General features: G+C 41.0%; 1 long non-coding RNA gene across 1 annotated transcript in view; it reads left to right on the top strand.

Annotated features, from left to right (window-relative positions):
* The window catches only part of LOC131926386 (uncharacterized), a 29575-nt gene extending 16299 nt beyond the window's left edge, over positions 1-13276 (top strand). The window contains exons 2-3 of the long non-coding RNA XR_009383484.1: positions 10729-11319; positions 11557-13276. This is a non-coding gene — a long non-coding RNA (uncharacterized LOC131926386). The remainder of the gene's footprint in view (positions 1-10728; positions 11320-11556) is intronic.
* Positions 13277-17194: the final 3918 nt, after the last annotated feature.

The following is a 17194-nucleotide window of genomic DNA, read 5'->3' as shown; positions in this document are numbered from 1 at the left end:
AGGACCATGATATATTTGTAGGTATGTCTTTGTGTTTCATTTTGTCAGTGGTTGTAGGGAAAATGGGCCAGCTAAAGAAACCCACCCTGACCCTGGAACTCAGAACCAGTGAAAGAAACACTTTATCCCCAAACCCAAAACCCAAGAAACATGCCTTGACTCTGAAACTAGTGCCAAAGAAACACACTTTGTCCCTAGAATCAGAGGCAGTGAAAGAAATATGTCCTGACCTTAGAAAAGCTAAGAAAGGCCAGTGAAAGAAAGAGTTTGGCTTTGAAATCAGGGCCATCTTTGCCCCTGACCAATGAAACTAACCAATCCCTGAGCAGGAAAAACTAACCAATCCCTGAACAGAAAATCTCCCTGGAGAAACTTTGCCCATAAGAAACCCTATATAAACCACCCTGCCTGTTCAGTTGTTGGCTGTTCTTTTCCACCCTGGTAGAGGCAGCCACTGTCCTAGACTCCTCCTTCCCAAATAAATATCTTAAAAGAGTCTTAGGTATGAAGATCTTCATTTGCCAGCACAGGGAAGAAGAACCTTGCTAAGATGTCCCTTAGGGGACTGAGCAGAAAAAAACATGCAGAGACGTTCCCTTAGGGGGCTGAGCAAGGCAGAGCTGAACAGAAGAACCTTACTGAGACTTCTTAGGGGAATGAGCAAGGTAGAGCAGAAAAAGTAACTTCATTGGAGGAGATTGCTTCATTTCTGCAGGAGTTTCCCCTTTAGCAGAGCGAAGCAAAAGAAGCAATATCTTGGTCCAGAGAAGGAGCAGAGCTCTGCTGGGAAGCCCCCTTAAGTGGGGTCTGAGCAAAGCTCGGCTGTAGTGGCTCTCCAGGAGAGGAGCACGGTTGCTATATCCTGTGGGGAGACCATCCCCACTGTACCACAACTCAGAGTATATCCTGACTCCCCAAACAGTAAGGATACCTTTTCATCCAGAGCTGAGCTGTCCCATTGCAGCTCCAGCCGCCAGAGCTGTCCTAGCAGTTCAAGGTATAGCCTGACTCCCCAAGCAGTCAGGATACCTTACTGCCACCCTGCCCCCAGAGTTGTAATACTCTCCACAGTGGTGCCACTTGATAGGTTTTTCACCCCATAAGCCTTTCCACCAACACAGCAATCCAAATCAGACCAAGTTAGAAAAAGCCCCAGTTTAATGGGTAAAGCATTCCCAGGTGATTCTCTGGCCCCACAGAGACCACAAAACTGTTTTCTGAGATGCAGCTTATATACCCTGTGGGAGTGGTCTTGAGCCTCTCTGGGGGAGGAGCTGTGTTTGGCAGGTTTTAAAGGGGCAGGTTTGGGGCGAGAGATGGGGGAGAGGAGTTGAAGTGGATCTTCCACCAGAACATTCCAGACTCTTTGGGTATATGGATGCCAGTGTGCCAGGGGTTGAGGTGGAGCTCCCACCCAAACACCACTTATTTTGTTGATTTTACTAATTATCATCTAATAATTTTGTTGTTTCTGTAGATAATGATAGACCTTCACCAATTTTTGTATTCAGAAAATTTACTATAATTTGCTATGAGTTCCTTGAATTTTTGTTGGTTTGGAAACTTTCTATGGAGATAGTTTTATTTTCTTGATCTTAAAGCCTTGCCTCTCCTCGTTTCTTGGCATATCTTTGTTTTCTAGTTTTTGCTATCTTCATGTTTGGGTTGTTGCTGCTTAAATGATTGATATGGTTATACTTTGGTTTGGGGTTTTTAAAACCTTCTCATATATTATTGTCTGTTTGTATTAATTGGCTCCACCAGTCAACAAGATGCAGCCTAGAATCAACTGAGGTAACATCAGTTGAATGCATGCCCCCACCAGAATGGCTGGTTGCTGTCTGTTAGAAATTGTGTTGATTGATGATTGACATGGGAAGGTTCTTCCACTGAGGTTTCAATACCCTAAGCAAGTGGGTCTGAGATGAATAAGAGAGCTAGCTGAGAATGAGACAAGTGACCAAACAAGAGAGAAAGCCAGTAAACAATGTTTCCCTATGGTTTTTGCCTTCAGCCGTGACCTTGAGTTCCTATCCTAATGTGGGTTGTGATCTATCACTATCAGCCAAATAAACCTGTTCATTACCTGAAATGCTTTTGATTAGAGAATTTAATCACAGCCAGAAACAAGCAAGTTAGAACAAAAAGTAGTACACCAAAAGTGATTTTCTTGCTACAGAGTACCTGGGAATGTTGATTTTTGGAGGAATGTTAAAGATATCATCAGGACTTTAGATGGCAAAAATCATAGAAAGCTTCACACAGAACTTAATTAGCTGTGTGGTGATATATTGTGCACCTCAATAAAGCTTATCTGGGAAACAGAAGACAGAGCCAGCCACTAGATTAGACATAGAAGCCAGACAGTGGTGCACACATCCTTAATCCTATCGTTCCACACAGAGACAGAGATCCATCTGAACTCTGTGAGTTCAAGGCCACACTGGAAACAGAGCCAGGCATGGTGGCACACACCTTTAATCCCAACACTTGAGATCTCATGCCTTTGCTTGGGAAGTATACACACCTTTAATCCCAGGAAGTAAGATGGCAGAGCAGAAAAAGGTATATAAGGTGTGAGAAAACAGGAACTCATTCTCTTTCTTTGGTTTTGTGAGAAAAGATTTCTCCGTGTAGTTTTGGTGCCTGTCCTGGATCTCACTCTGTAGACCAGGCTGGCCTTGAACTCACAGAGATCCACCTGCCTCTGCCTCCCAAGTGCTGGGATTAAAGGCGTGCACCACCACTGTCTGGCCAAACTCACTCTCTTTAGACTGAGGGTTTCATAGAGGTAAGAACTTGTAGCTGAAGTTTTCCTGCCTGGCCCACAGTCAGGACAAATCTCTCTCACCCGCCAGTCCCACAGCCGCTCAGACCCAACCAAGTAAACACAGAGACTTATATTGCTTACAAACTGTATGGCTGTGGCAGGCTTCTTGCTAACTGTTCTTATATCTTAAATTAACCCATTTCTATAAATCTATACCTTGTCATGTGGCTCATGGCTTACCGGCATCTTCACATGCTGCTTGTCATGGCGGTGGCTGGCAGTCTCTCTCTTACTCAGCCTTCCACTTCCCAGAATTCTCCTCTTGCCTTGTCCCACCTATACTTCCTGTCTGGCCACTGGCCAATCAGTGTTTTATTTATACAGACCAATATCCACAGCAAGAACTACTGGCTGGCTTGTTCCGTTTCTCTGATCTTTCAGCTTTCACCCTAATATCTGGCTCTGGGTTTTTTTGTTTGTTTGTTTGTTTTTTGTTGTTAATAAGACCATTTAGTTTGTGTTACTTAATCAGCTGTTCTTGTAGAACTTGGAATATGGGAGTATGTAGGTAGAGTTTTCTGTCTCACCAGCCTGTTCCCAAATAACCACACTGAGCCTTATTGTTAATTATAAATGTTCAGCTGATAGCTTAGGTTTGTTACTAACTAGCTCTTACAACTTAAATTAACCCATATTTCTCATCTATGCTCTACCATGTGGTAGTACACCCTTCTCCCCCACCCCAACAGCATGTTCATGGCCTGCTTCCTCTGTGTCTCTCTGGTAACTCAGCCCTCTGTCTTCCTTTTACTCTCTTTTGTCTGCAAGTCCTGCTTAACTTTTATCTGGCTATTGGACATTAAGCCCTTTATTAAACTAATGAGAGTGACCAATCTTCACAGTGTACAAAAGGATTATTCCATGGCATTTTCCTCTTTTTGTCTAATTAAAAGGGAAGGTTTAACTTTAACAGAGTAAAACTATATATAATAAAACAGTTATCAAGTAAGAATTGCAGTTACAATATCCAGTCCATTTGTATTTGGCAAATTTAGAGAAAATACTCTATTATCTATCTTATCTTTGTGAGTTTAAAATTGTATACTTAATTTACTTTTTATCATAGCTAAGGAAAATTATAAGTTTAGCTATTTAGTCTTTAACTCCATCAAAGACCCCAGAAGGATGTAATATTACCTAATGACAGGAACATCTGGCTGCCTGGACAGTCACCCAAAGTTCCTCTTCAACATTGGGGCATCCGTCTTTGGCCTATAGGCCTAGTATATCTGACAGACATTTCTGAGAAGCAGGTAATTTTGAAGGACTGTCCTACCTTGTCTTGGCAAAGTTTGGCAGCTGCTTTCTTTTGAGTCCTCCTAGTCCAGTTTGGATAGTATACTGCCAGCAATTGAGGCAAAAACAGTTTTTTGCCCAGTGACTAGCTTTTGCCATAAAGAAAGCAAATTCCATATGGAGTTTCCTCAATACTAGTTATCTTCTCCGAAGTGCTGCCAGAAGTGGATATGTCTCACTGTCAAGAAAAGCCCTATGTTATTAAAACATTTTAAATGCCGTATTCTTTGAAGTGTTTGAAGACCATCTATCTATCTAATTATATCTGTTTAACCTTGAAAATATACATGACTACAAGTTTGATTATTATAGATGACTAACTACTAACCTGTATTTCTTAATTACACATTATATCTTTAAATGAGTTGCATAAAGCACAATACCTCAAACAAGAGTAGAAACATACATACACTATAACAAAAATAACTTTAAATTTGTATCAATAAACTAAAATCCATACCAATGAAAGACATTTTGAGATTAATGGTTGTTTTTTTTTTTGGATTAAAGTAGATTCAACAATCTAACTGTTTTTCTATCATTCTTATATCCCCTACTTTTTTTTGGAAAGAGATCTTTGAATCTAACTCTTTTGTTTAGCTTTTTTCTTGACCATGGCTAATAGCAACTTGTAACCACCACCACCACCACCACCCCAATGATGACAAACATCCGTAATCCATCCTTCTGGGACTGTGGATGTTGTTTTCTCTATACTGCTTCCTGTTGTTTGGGGGTGCTGGCATCTTTGGGGAACCTTGAAAAAATCAGGATAATGGCTAAGTCTTGGCTGGAGTAGTCTGAGAGGCTGGATGATCTCAACCAGCAGCCTTGAAGCTATTCTGGATACTGAACTTTGAGAAACTTGCAACAGAGGTGTTTTCAGTTGTTGGATCACCTGGCCCGCCCCCTTTTATTGGTGTCTGGTCCCCTTGCTCTGAAAATACATAAACTTTTAAAGGTAACATACATATCTGCATTAATACAAGTATAGACTGCATTGTACACAAGTCAGCTAAAGATTTTTTTGTTTTATGTTTGAGCAGGTAAAATATACATGACGTGGCTTGTAGTTTTTGTAGGTTTATTTTTTTATGTTTGTAGCCAGGATTTTCAGGGGATCTTCCTCAATCAAATCTGAACATTTCCAACCTTGAATGAATCTACAACCTCTCGTTTTCTATGGGAAAGAAAGCATAACCTCTTCCTCAAAACAGCACATCTTTTGACTTCCATTTTGAAGTCAAGACATTTTTAAGCCGGGCGGTGGTGGCGCACTCCTTTAATCCCAGCACTCAGGAGGCAGAGGCAGGCGGATCTCTGTGAGTTCAAGGCCAGCCTAGACTACAGAGTGAGTTCCAGGAAAGGCGCAAAGCTACACAGAGAAACCCTGTCTCAGAAGACCAAAAAAAAAAAAAAAGACATTTTAAAAATGTCTATGTTGGTTTAATCCAGCAGCCTCCATAATCCAGTGTGTCTTGTCAGCTATCACTTGTTTATCAGCAATCAAAAAATTTAAAGACAACACAGGATCCAGACTTTCCATGTATTTTTCCATCTTTATGTGGCTTTTTTCTTTTATATTACTTTACTCCTATTTTAAGGACTTTATTATTTTTAAACCATCCTTTTTTCTGTGACTGTCTGTATGCTTTCTCTTTTCCTTCTTAAGCTTATGTACATTTTTAAGCACACTGTAACCTATTTAGAAGTTTCTTTATCTGGGTTTGTCTTTATTGAGCATCTGTAGTGTTCTCTGATCTCATGAGATGAATCTTAAGCTGGAGCTAGCACATGGCAGCTCGCAGCTGGCTTCATCCCACAGGGGTGCTGCTGGGAGGTGCGTCTCTATGCTGTGGCTGGCATGAGACTGTGAGACTAGCAAGCCACATTTGGCTTTATTTTTGTGTTTGGAACCTTTTTTAAAGCTTTCTCAGGTTTTATGTGGAAATTCGTGCCCCTTGTTGGAATGCCATTTGTGTTGGGAGACATTGCTGGCTAGTCAGGGTCGCAGCCTGCCCCATGGCCTGGCAGCTTATCTCATTAGGGCAGCAACATGGAGCTCCCTCCCTCATGCAAAGCTTTTTGCTCTCTACCTAGCCTTATCTGAAGAATGTCCCTGAACCTTGGAGGATTGGCCTTATCTAAAAGCTGTCTCTAAACCAGATGCCTGATTCATCTTTAGTTTGACTCTGTGTGTGTGTGTGTGTGTGTGTGTGTGTGTGTTTTATTAAGAAATTTTTTATTCATTTTACATACCAATCACAGATTTCCCTCTTCTCTTCTCCGGCTCCTCCAGCCCCCCCCCCCCACTTTAGCTTGACTCTTGGCACAGATTCTTGCTAAGGAGACTTGCACTAGAAGCTCTGCTGTGGGACCCTACTGTCACATACTAAGCCTTGTGATAGGACCATGCCACTTAATGAAAATTAGGGTTTGTCCAAAGGCTCTACAATCCTATCCCTTATAGACTGGAAAAAAATTGAGCTGATTCACGAAAGTCTGTCTCCTGGAGAGATGTGTCTGTTTGTGCTCATGAGCCATGCAAAAAATGTTCTGTTATCCCTTTGTTGTTTATTATGTGGCACCAATGTTATTCCTTAAGTTGCACTGTTTACTATGCAATAAAAGCCATGAGGTACAACAAAACCTGGTAATGCAGCAGCCAGTTAAATGCCAACTAGGGCAGCTGCCAACCTCTCAAATCTGCAGACAGGCTTAAGCTTGTTAGAACGTCTCAACCCCCTGGGCTAAATTGCCTCAGGAATGTTGAATGCCTCTGATAGCATTTCCTCTCTTTTCAATATTAGGAAATTCTTCGCATAAGAACTCACAGGAGTACAGCCTGTCTTGGCTGACATGCGAGTGAGCACAGAACAGAGCCTATCTCTTGGAAGTCCTGCTGTTCGAGCAGGGCCTGAACAGAGACTCCCTCCCGAGTCACCCTGGCTTGTGATCTGGGCAGAGCAGAGTCCATGTTCTGCGTGAACAGGACAAATGGAACCCCCTGTCCAGGCTGCCATGTACGGGCAGCCTGGTCGTGGGGCCAATCTAAAGCCCTGCTGGGGTACAGCCTGGGTCCCTGTCACTGCTCTTTCTCTCCCTAAACTACATAAATTTCCTGTCCATACGTTTGTTACAATGTATAAGTCAGATGGAGAGGTTCCTGCCCCTCACTCCTGCCCCTACAACATCTGCAGCTGCAGATTCCTTCTGCCCTGCAAGAAGGAGAGGCCTCTACCCCTCCCCAACTCCCTGCCTCAAAAACAAATACTATGTTCTCCCACCACCACAGCACAGCCTGCACCAGGGGTGGGAGCCCCTAGCCACACTGAACTCGTGTCCCAACTGCAGCTCGTAGACAGCCTACTTGAGGGGTGGCAGCTTTTTGTCTCACTGTGAGTGCAGCTGGAGGCCCACATGAGCCACTGCTTGGGCCATCACAGATTAAGGGCACTCACCCCATGCCCGGTGGCTCCAATGGCAGTGGGTGATGGATGGATGGGGGTGATGGATGGACGAGGCCAGGGATGAGGTCCGTGGGAGACTGTCCCCCCCCTCCCCCATGGCTAGGATAGCCTTGTTGGAAAAGGGGCTGGGAAAGATAGTGCCAAAGTGTGCCAAACCATCTTGCACCCTCTTGGTAGCACAACCTGCTTAATACCAGGCCTGCTGAACTCTCCCACAATCCACTGCACTGCCTCCCTCCCAGGGAAACTTCACTTTTCCTCCCCAAGCCGGCAGCCACTGGGTGCAGGACACTTCCACCATGCTGCCTTTTACCATCTCCTCAAAACTACAATCCTGACTACAAAACCTTAAAGACCCACTAAAATTCCTCTTTTCTATATCTTAAAAATATTAACTTTTCTCTTTTATTTCAAAGTCTATAGGATGCCCATCAGACAAAATTAAAAATCTATATAATTCACAAAGAAATATCCCGCTCATGGGAAGTTTTTGTGTGTCTATTTCTCAAGAAAGCTGTGTTGTTAGCAGTTTGTCTGTTCATCAGTTTGTGCATTCTGGTATGTCTATGAATGTCATTTAAATATATCATAAAACAAAGATGGGTTAAATATCTTTGTCTCTTATTGTCTTTGCAAGTCACCATGTGGCTACTTCTTATTTGCGGGACCTCAGAATATATCTGAGCTCTCTGGCCACTAGATTCAGGTTAACAAAAGCTTACATATCCTTTCGTATGGATAACATTAAGGATTATTTTTTTGATGCTCTATTTTATTAAAAAGCTGTTTCTAGAGTTGGGATCTGGCTCTCCCCTTCCCTAAATTCAAGTATGTTTAAAAGCCTCTTTATGTCCTTTATCAGGCTGAGCCTCCTGATGCAGACACTAAAAATGAAACATCAAAAAAAGTTAAACTTAATTTATTGGATTTAGTTAAAAAAATCTATAAATCTATAAAAGGATGTAAAGTTTAAACCTTAAGTTGTGAAGATCTAAACAAATGTCTTAAGGTCTAAGAAGGTATATTAAGGTATATAAATATAAGCTGTAAAAGTCTGAAGATGTAAAAGCTTAAATTATGATAAAAATGACTTAAGTATTTAAATGCAAGTAATTAATTGCAAGTTATTAAGTTATATAAATACAAATTATAAAGGTCTGAGGACATCAAGACCTGGATTGTGAGGATCTATAAAAGATATTTTGGAGATACTTGGATGGATACAATTTATAAAGATATAAAAATGGCTTAAGGTATATAAAAAATGTTTCAGATTTCTCTCCTTTGCTATGATATTATGATATTAAGACTTTAAAAGCTCAAAGTTTTAGCATTAACCAATGGAGTTCTGACAAGCTATTAATCTAGCTCTAAAAATACGGACTACTTATTGTTTAGTCACAAGCTCAAGAGTTTCCACCGGGTGGGGGGGTGGAGGGTGGAAAGGGGGTGGTAGCGGTGATGGTGCATGCCTTTAATCCCAGCACTTGGGAGGCAGAGGCAGGCGGATCTCTGTGAGTTCGAAGCCAGCCTGGTCTACAGAGCAAGTTCCAGGACAGGCTCCAAAGCTCCACAGAGAAACCCTGTCTCAACTGCCCCCCCCAAAAAAATCAACAACCACAAAAGTGTACGTTTTCTTTAGTTATCCTCTAAATATAGACTTAAAGGTACTTCACATTGGACTAAAGACATCTCTGTTCAATCAGTAACTGATTCTCTGGACATAGAAAAAATGTTCATGCCTTTTATCCCAAAGCCATAGCCTTTGCTATGACACCAAGATGTAAATCTGTTCCAGCTGTTTTACAGACACCAGTTAACTGCCTTTTCTATAGTGTGGATTTCAGTATAATGATAATACTAATATATCTAAAACTTTCATCTGCTTTAGTAAAAACTAAAATTCATATAAGCTTCCAGGAATCAAAATCATAAGGCTTGCATCTATCTGTCAACAAATCAAACAAAAAGGGTTCCAAATGTAAAATTTCTCTTTTTCTTTAAACTTTAAGTTCTGCCCAACCTGTGTCTTAACAGAGTTCCACCTGGCTGACAATCACCATCCCCCGCCTCAACAAAAACCCAAACAAAACAAAACAAAAAACACCTGTAAATTACAAGCTACTGAGCTCTGGACTTACTAAATGCTAATATAAACCAGTCCCGCTGATATAAGTGCTCCCTCCCCGTCACCTGGAACAGCTAATCAGATGCTTCTTACAAACAAGCTTTTGCTTAAGCCTCTCAGCCTTCCTGGGCCCTGACAACATATGCCTCAGCTCACCTGAAAGCAGCTATGAAAGGTATCATCCCTGCTACCATAACAGTGGCTAGATAGGTAAGTTCAACAAACAAACAATTCACTAACACCAATGGCTAATGAGACCAGGTAATTTCCTGGAATTCTGGGAGCTGTAGTTCTTAAAAGATAACACCTACCCAAGTACCAGGTAACTTCCTAGGACTCTGGGAGTTGTACTTCTTAAAATATAATAACAAAGCCTTATAAAAAGGTATGATTTCATATGGGTTTTGTCCATATAAGCCCCAACAATGTATATCAAAGCCACACAACTAAAAGGTTTCCAGATGATGGCTCTGACAAGATTCCATCTTGGTCAATATTTAAAATTTTAATAAAAACTAATTTTAACTTTACCTCCTGTCCCATATATGTATATGTGTGTGTGTGTGTGTGTGTGTGTGTGTGTGTGTGTGTGTATGTATATGTATGTATGTATGTTTCAAATCTGGGACAAGAGGCTGAGATGCCTATTTAACATATCAAAGCTAGACCTGCTGCCAGGTTCTCCCAGTGCCCCTCAGTCCTTACCTTTTACAGGGTATGGCTCACATACCCTGTCCTAAATTTAAAAATTAAAAGAAAAACTAATAAAGGTCAACTTAAAAACAAAAATGACCATCTACACCTCTAGCAATACAGTTAGCAAAGACAATGGCCACCCTAAAAATATTCTATATCTTCAAAAACTTCAAACACCCTCCCATCTTGGTACGATGGATGGCCTCACCCCATGAATGGAATATGTAAGAGACCTGACCTCCCCATAGCAGGAAGAGGTTTCTTTGCTTGTGTTTTTTTGTTTTTGTTTTTGTTTTTTTTTTCTACAGAAAGGACCAACTGAGGCCTATTTGGATCCCAGCCAGAAATGTCCAGCAACACACCCCCAACCATAAAGATGGCTCATCTCTCACTGTCTGGTCAGGGACAGAGAAGATAGAAGAAACTCCACCTCTTGAAGAACAACAAAATCTCCTGAAGGGACATCCATGACCTGGTGGCCACTGCCCAAGCCATATGCCCTCCCACCTCCTCTGCTATTTTAATGGTAGTCTTTATTATAGGGCTGTCCTGCCACCATTTAACTCCCTAATTCTCAACTCAACAGTCACCACTGGCATGTTTTCTTTGAGGAAACCTACTCGGACATAAAACAATGATATTGGATCCATAGACTGGCCCAACCAAGGATGCCATTCCTATTTCAACACCTAAATAACCATCTCACCATTATTGTAGATGACTCCTGGAATGAAAGATAAAGAACAGGAGTCATAGGAAAACAGTTATGTTAAATATCTCTCTGCTGATGTTCATATTTCTCAACAGCTATTGCAGACCTCCAGTCCATGCTAACCCATAGAAATATTCTTAAAGAGGAGATACAGCTAAGAAGAAATGCTCAGCCCACCCTAGCTACAGTATGTTCAATGTGTTGTTAACTTTCTCCCTTTCACCATCTACCTTAATGCCTCTAACTGCTTATTTTATATATTGAGCAATAAACCTCTGCTGGCAGCTGTACTGGTTAGTACCCCTCTCCTTTACCCTAGGACCAGTGTCTCACTAACGTCACTCTTTCCAGGCTGACATGTAAGATAACCTCCTGCACAGACACCCCCTGCCAGGGTTTACACTATTGTATGATTATTCCACAGGTCTGTCCATATGAAGAGAAAGAAGTGACACTGCTGCTAATCAAAGACAAAAGATATTCCTTCCTTTACTGATAGCAATAAGACTTGCCATCTTGTCATCTCCTTTGGATCTTCCAGGGCTACAACAACTGCCATCGTCCAGACATATCATCTGTCTGGAGACTTCAGATACAGACTTGATCAGACAATGATATCTACAACTGAGAGCCTTGAGTCACTTGAAAAACAGATGAAGTCTCTTGCCAGGGTTGTGCTCCAAAACAAAAGAGCATTAGACCTCATAAGTGCTGAACATGGGGAAACTTGCTTCGTATTAGGGGAAGAATGTTGCTTTTATGTAAACAAATCAGATGTTGTTAAACTAATGTCAACACTCAAAAAACTATACAAAGACCTACTCTCAAAATCACAGTCTGTATAACAAATTAGCTGGTTCCATAAACACTTATTTTCTTGGCTCCTACACTTTATTGGTACTCTGATTATGCTGTTTTATTTTGATGTTTGCCCCCACCTGTAGCTGGAGAATTTCTCTCCAGCTCCCGCCAAGTCCCGGCAGTCCAACAAACCACTTATAAAATAAACACACAGATGCTTATATTATTAAACTGTTTGGCCTAATGGCTCAGGCTTCTAGCTATCTAGTTCTTACATCTTAAATTAATCCATTTCTATAAATCTATACCTTGCCATGTGGCTCATGGCTTACCAGCATCTTCACATGCTGCTTGTCATGGTGCTGGCTGGCAGTGTCTCCCTCCACCTTCCTGTTCTCTCAATTCTCCTCTCTGTTAGTCCTGCCTATACTTCTTGCCTGGCCACTGGCCAATCAGTGTTTTATTTATTGACCAATCAGAGCAATTTGACATACAGACCATCCCACAGCACCTACCTTATTCAGTTCGTCCAGTGACAGATCACCACCATTGCTAAATTACCAGCAGTCAGGTAATGGTTCACTACCAGGCCCTGGAACCTTCTGGCACAGGCCACAGGTTCCTTAGGGATTAAAATGACACCTCTCTATTAAAAAAAATAAAATGGGAGATGTTGGAAGACATTGTCTCAGAGACAGAGGTCTCAGCCTCCCCGTGGCCTGGCAGCTTATCTCAGTAGCTCAGCAGCATAGAGTTCCTTGCCTCCAACAAAGATTCCTGCTCTCTACCTGCCCTTATCTGGAGAATATTCTAGGGCCTGGAAGACTGACCTTATCTAAAAGCTGTCTCTAAACTAGATGCCTGATTTGTCTTTACCTTGACCCTTGGCACAGATCCTCGCTAAGAAGACTTGCTCTAGGAGCTCTGTTATAGGACCTTACTGTCACATACTAAGCCTTGTGATAGGAGCATGCCTATATATTCCTTATAGTCTGGAAGAAAATTGAGCTGATTCACTGAAATCTGTCTCCCAGAAGGCTGTCTCCATTTCTGCTCTTGGGCTGTGTACAAAGCTTTCTGTCACTCCTACCTCTTTCCCTTTTCAGCCTGGTGGCCAACAGGGTGAGAGGGAAAGAGGATTCCATAATTTGTAGGTGGAGTTTTCTGTCCCACCAACCCACTCCCAAATAACCGCACAGAGATTTAGTAATTCTAAGTGCTTGCCAGATAGCTTAGGCTTGTTACTAACCAGCTCTTACAACTTAAATTAACCCATATTTTTTATCTATTCTCTACCATGTGGCAATACCTTTTTTCAGCATGGCAAGTTCATCTGCTTTCTCTGTATCTGGCTGGTGACTCTGGCCTCTTTCTTCCCCATGGGTTTTTGGGTTTTTGTTTGTTTGTTTGTTTGTTTTTTGTTTTGCCTGCAAATCCTACCTAACCTCTACCTGCCTAACTATTAGACATTTAAACCTTTATTAAGCCAATCTGAGTGCCAAATCTTCATAGTGTACCAAAGGATTATTCCACAGCAGAAGTGTTGCAAGTAATGCAGAAAATAGGTTTTCAGTGGAAAATAGACTCCATGAAAAATTTAGCTAGAGGTCATTTACATAATATTTTGGCCCCAACTTGTTCTTATTGAGTAATGTAGATTTAAAAACTAATGGGCTGATTTCTTAGAAATAGTATTAATTCTGTTGGATGGTTATTACTGATGATTCATTCACGTCTATAGTAAAAAAGAAACAAGTGGGACAGAAAAAATGAAATATGTTTTTTTAATGTGTTAGTTTATTTTCTCAAAACTGTTTCAGTATCAATACAATCATCACTTCTTTTGTCATAGTAGGCCTACAGAGATTAAATACAATAAATAAATTTGAGGACAGAATAATTGGGCCTTTGCTCAATGTTTACTGAGAAAAATGTGTTACTAAGATTTGCAATATAGCTTGCTACTTAACTGACTCCTTGGCAAAGATATTTCCAATATAAAATATTTCTCTGCAAGTGTTATTTATAAACACATAAACTTGAAGAGCCTACAGAAGAAATTAAGGAGAAAAATCAGCCTCATATTTCTTTTGAGGAGTTCCTTAGAAAAATTTCTGGATTTGAATTTGACATATTAAGCAATGTTCTGACAGAGACAATAGAGAATACTATAGTTAAAAGTGGATCAGTTACCAGAGATGTTAGCAAATTCCATAGTTTTTACTTGATAAAACAAAAGTTCACCCTCTCCAGAGGATTCAAACTGCTAAATTTTTGCTATGATTAAGAGACCATTCAGGCGGTGGTGGCACATGACTTTAATCCCAGCACTTGGGAAGCAAAGCCAGGCTGATCTCTGTGAGTTCAAGAATTCGAAGCCAGCCTGGTCTACAGAGTAAGATCCAGGACAGGCACCAAAACTACACAGAGAAACCCTGTCTCGCAAAACCGAAAAAAAAAAAAGGGAAGAGAAAAAGAAACCTTCCACTCATTCTAACTGCAATTGAAGAATAAGCAAGGTTTCCACTGAGTAGTTGCCATTTCAAGTCACACACCACTGCCATCCTCACACCTACTGCCTTTTTTATAGTTAAATCTAACCAGTACAACATTAAAACCAGGGGGGGAAGAGGGAAATTTTGATTTAATTAGTTAAGAGAAAATGTACACAGAAGAAGCAAATACCCAGAAAACATAGCAATACCAAATAGTCTTAAATTACTCTAATCACTTACTGAAAATTGTAGGTAGATGAATTTCTAAAGGGTCTTATTACATAAAAAACATGGGAGCCAGATATTGGGGTGAATGCTGAAAGATCAAAGAAGCAGATAGCTAACCTCACCTTGCCAACTTCTCAGCCAATCCTGTTTCCACGAATCTTCAGACTAGAAGCCTCTGAATCCTCACCCAAATAGATCTTAGCTGAACTGCTCCTAAAAGCCTAAAGAGACCTCTAGTTCCTGGTCCTCATGCCTTATATACCTTTCTGCTTCCTGCCATCACTTCCTGGGATTAAAGGCACGTGTCTTTCCCAAGCAAGACATGAGATCTCAAGTGCTGGGATTAAAAGTGTGTGTCACCATGCCTGGCTTCTATGTCTATCTAGTGGCTGTTCTGTTCTCTGATCCCAGATAAGTTTATTGGGGTGCACAATATATCAACCACATTTCCCCTTTTTTGTTTAAAATTTTAAAAGGTTATAACTAATATAAGAAAAAGTATATACAATAAGTATATACAATATACAGTCAAGAATTATATTGACAATGTGTAGTCCATTAACATTTGACAGATTAACAATGACCAGTCCATTAACATTTGACAAATTCAGACAAAAAAATTTCATTACTTATCCTATGTAAAACAAGTGGTTCCTTTTAAAAAATAGATTCAATAATCTATCTTTTTATCTTATCATATCCATATTTCTTTTTTCTTTTCTGAGTAGATTCAAAAGTCTACCTTTTATCATTTCTTTTATTTTTTTCATTTTTATTTATTAAGAAACTATCTTCTCACTCTACATACCACCCACAAATCCCAACTCCTCCCTCCTCCCACCCCCCCAGCCCTCCCTCCCAATCCACCCCACATTTCCACATCCCCCAAATCAAGGTCTCCCATGGGGAGTCAGCAGAGCCCAGCACACTGAGCCTAGGCAGGTCCAAGCCCCTCTCCACTGCACCAAGGCTACATAAGGTGTCACACCACCTGCGTTGGGCTCCCAAAAGCCTGCCCATGCATCAGGGATGGATCCCGATCCCCCTGTCCGGGTGCCCCCCAAATAGTTCGAGCCAAACAACCATCTTCCATATCCAGTCCCATGGGGGCTCCATAGCCACTAGTCTACAGTTCATGGGCTTCCACCAGTGTGGCCAGTCATCTCTGCAGAAATATCTGTTTTGTAGATAAAAACAGCCCTAGGTAGTTTTAGATGGCAGTCCTGTGGTGAAACAGAGGTAGAAAATTTCAAGGTGTTTAGCATTATTGAAGAGAAGGTCCTTGCTTTGCATTGGAAGTGTAAGAAGGTACCCCAAGGGTAGGACTCTATCCATCTAAACCTTTATGGTAGGAATAGGCAAAGTGATTCCTAGTCCCAGGAAGCAACTTCACATAGAACCTACTGCAATTCTGGTCCAAGCATGGCAGGGTCCATCACAACTTAGAAGGCAAATTTGGGGGCTTATCAATGTTGTACTGGTTTTGGAAACAAGAAAATTGCAAAATTTAAAGGTCATGGATTCTTACTCTATGGTTTCAGTTCAGCACTGTTGCACTTATGGCACAGCCATATCTGATGGGAATGGCAAAAATCATAAGGCCAGCACAACTACTTGAAAGAGATCTAGCAAAGCTGAGCCACATGATGGCCACTGTGCCACCTTTGGTTTTCATCTCTATCTGTTGCATACTTGGGAGACTTTTAATATTTGTACAATTTGGGAATATTGGATTGATGGAAAATTTTTTATGAATCATTTATGCCTTCTCCCAGGACTATTGCTTCTAGGCTTTCCCAGGAAAGTCCTGAGCATACTACCCTTCCCACATTCAGGGAGATATCCTTATCACTTGAAGGTCTTCCTTATGCCTTGCAGGTTGTGACACATAAAGAAGCCAGAGGTCTCTTTAGGAGGCTATGAGATATTTAAACATCTGTCCCTGTACTTACTCAGGAACAAGATATTGAAAAGAAAATAAACTTGAAAAGGTCAACAACATTCAGTGGGCTAGAGGAGTTGGCCACAGTTCAAATTGCAAGCCTCTTCTCACTATACACTCAGGCAACTATGTGGCATATACAGCAACAAAGTGAGATTAGCTGAAGTTACCTCTGCCTTACACAGAAACTTATATTGGTGAGCAAAGAATGGAGTGGATAGATGGGATATATGATAAAAGAATGAGATTTCAGGACCTCCCTTTCTTAGAAAAGTTAGTACATGAAGGTCACTGTGATGACATATGACCAAAGAACAACAGAATGCCAGGATTAGACATATAAACAAATTCTATAACTATATAAAATTTAAACATTGTATTATGCCAGAATTTGAATAGTAATTTCATATGCTTTGGCCTGAGGAATTTTCGTGGGCACTCGGACAATTAAGAGTTAATAATACACTACTCGAGACATGGCAGTATGCTCAGGCTGGCTTGAAGATTTTGTTTTGGCCTAGCAACCTTGAAGCAACTAGTGCTACCAGCCTGAGAACAGGCTGTCATATTCCTTTAGATTCTTACTGGGTTATGGG

The sequence above is a fragment of the Peromyscus eremicus genome, chromosome 16_21 (genome assembly GCF_949786415.1).
Source record: "Peromyscus eremicus chromosome 16_21, PerEre_H2_v1, whole genome shotgun sequence".
In the NCBI taxonomy this organism is placed as follows: Eukaryota; Metazoa; Chordata; class Mammalia; order Rodentia; family Cricetidae; genus Peromyscus; species Peromyscus eremicus.
Note: the sequence above shows the minus strand (reverse complement) of the source record. Positions and strands in the feature narration are given on the sequence as shown.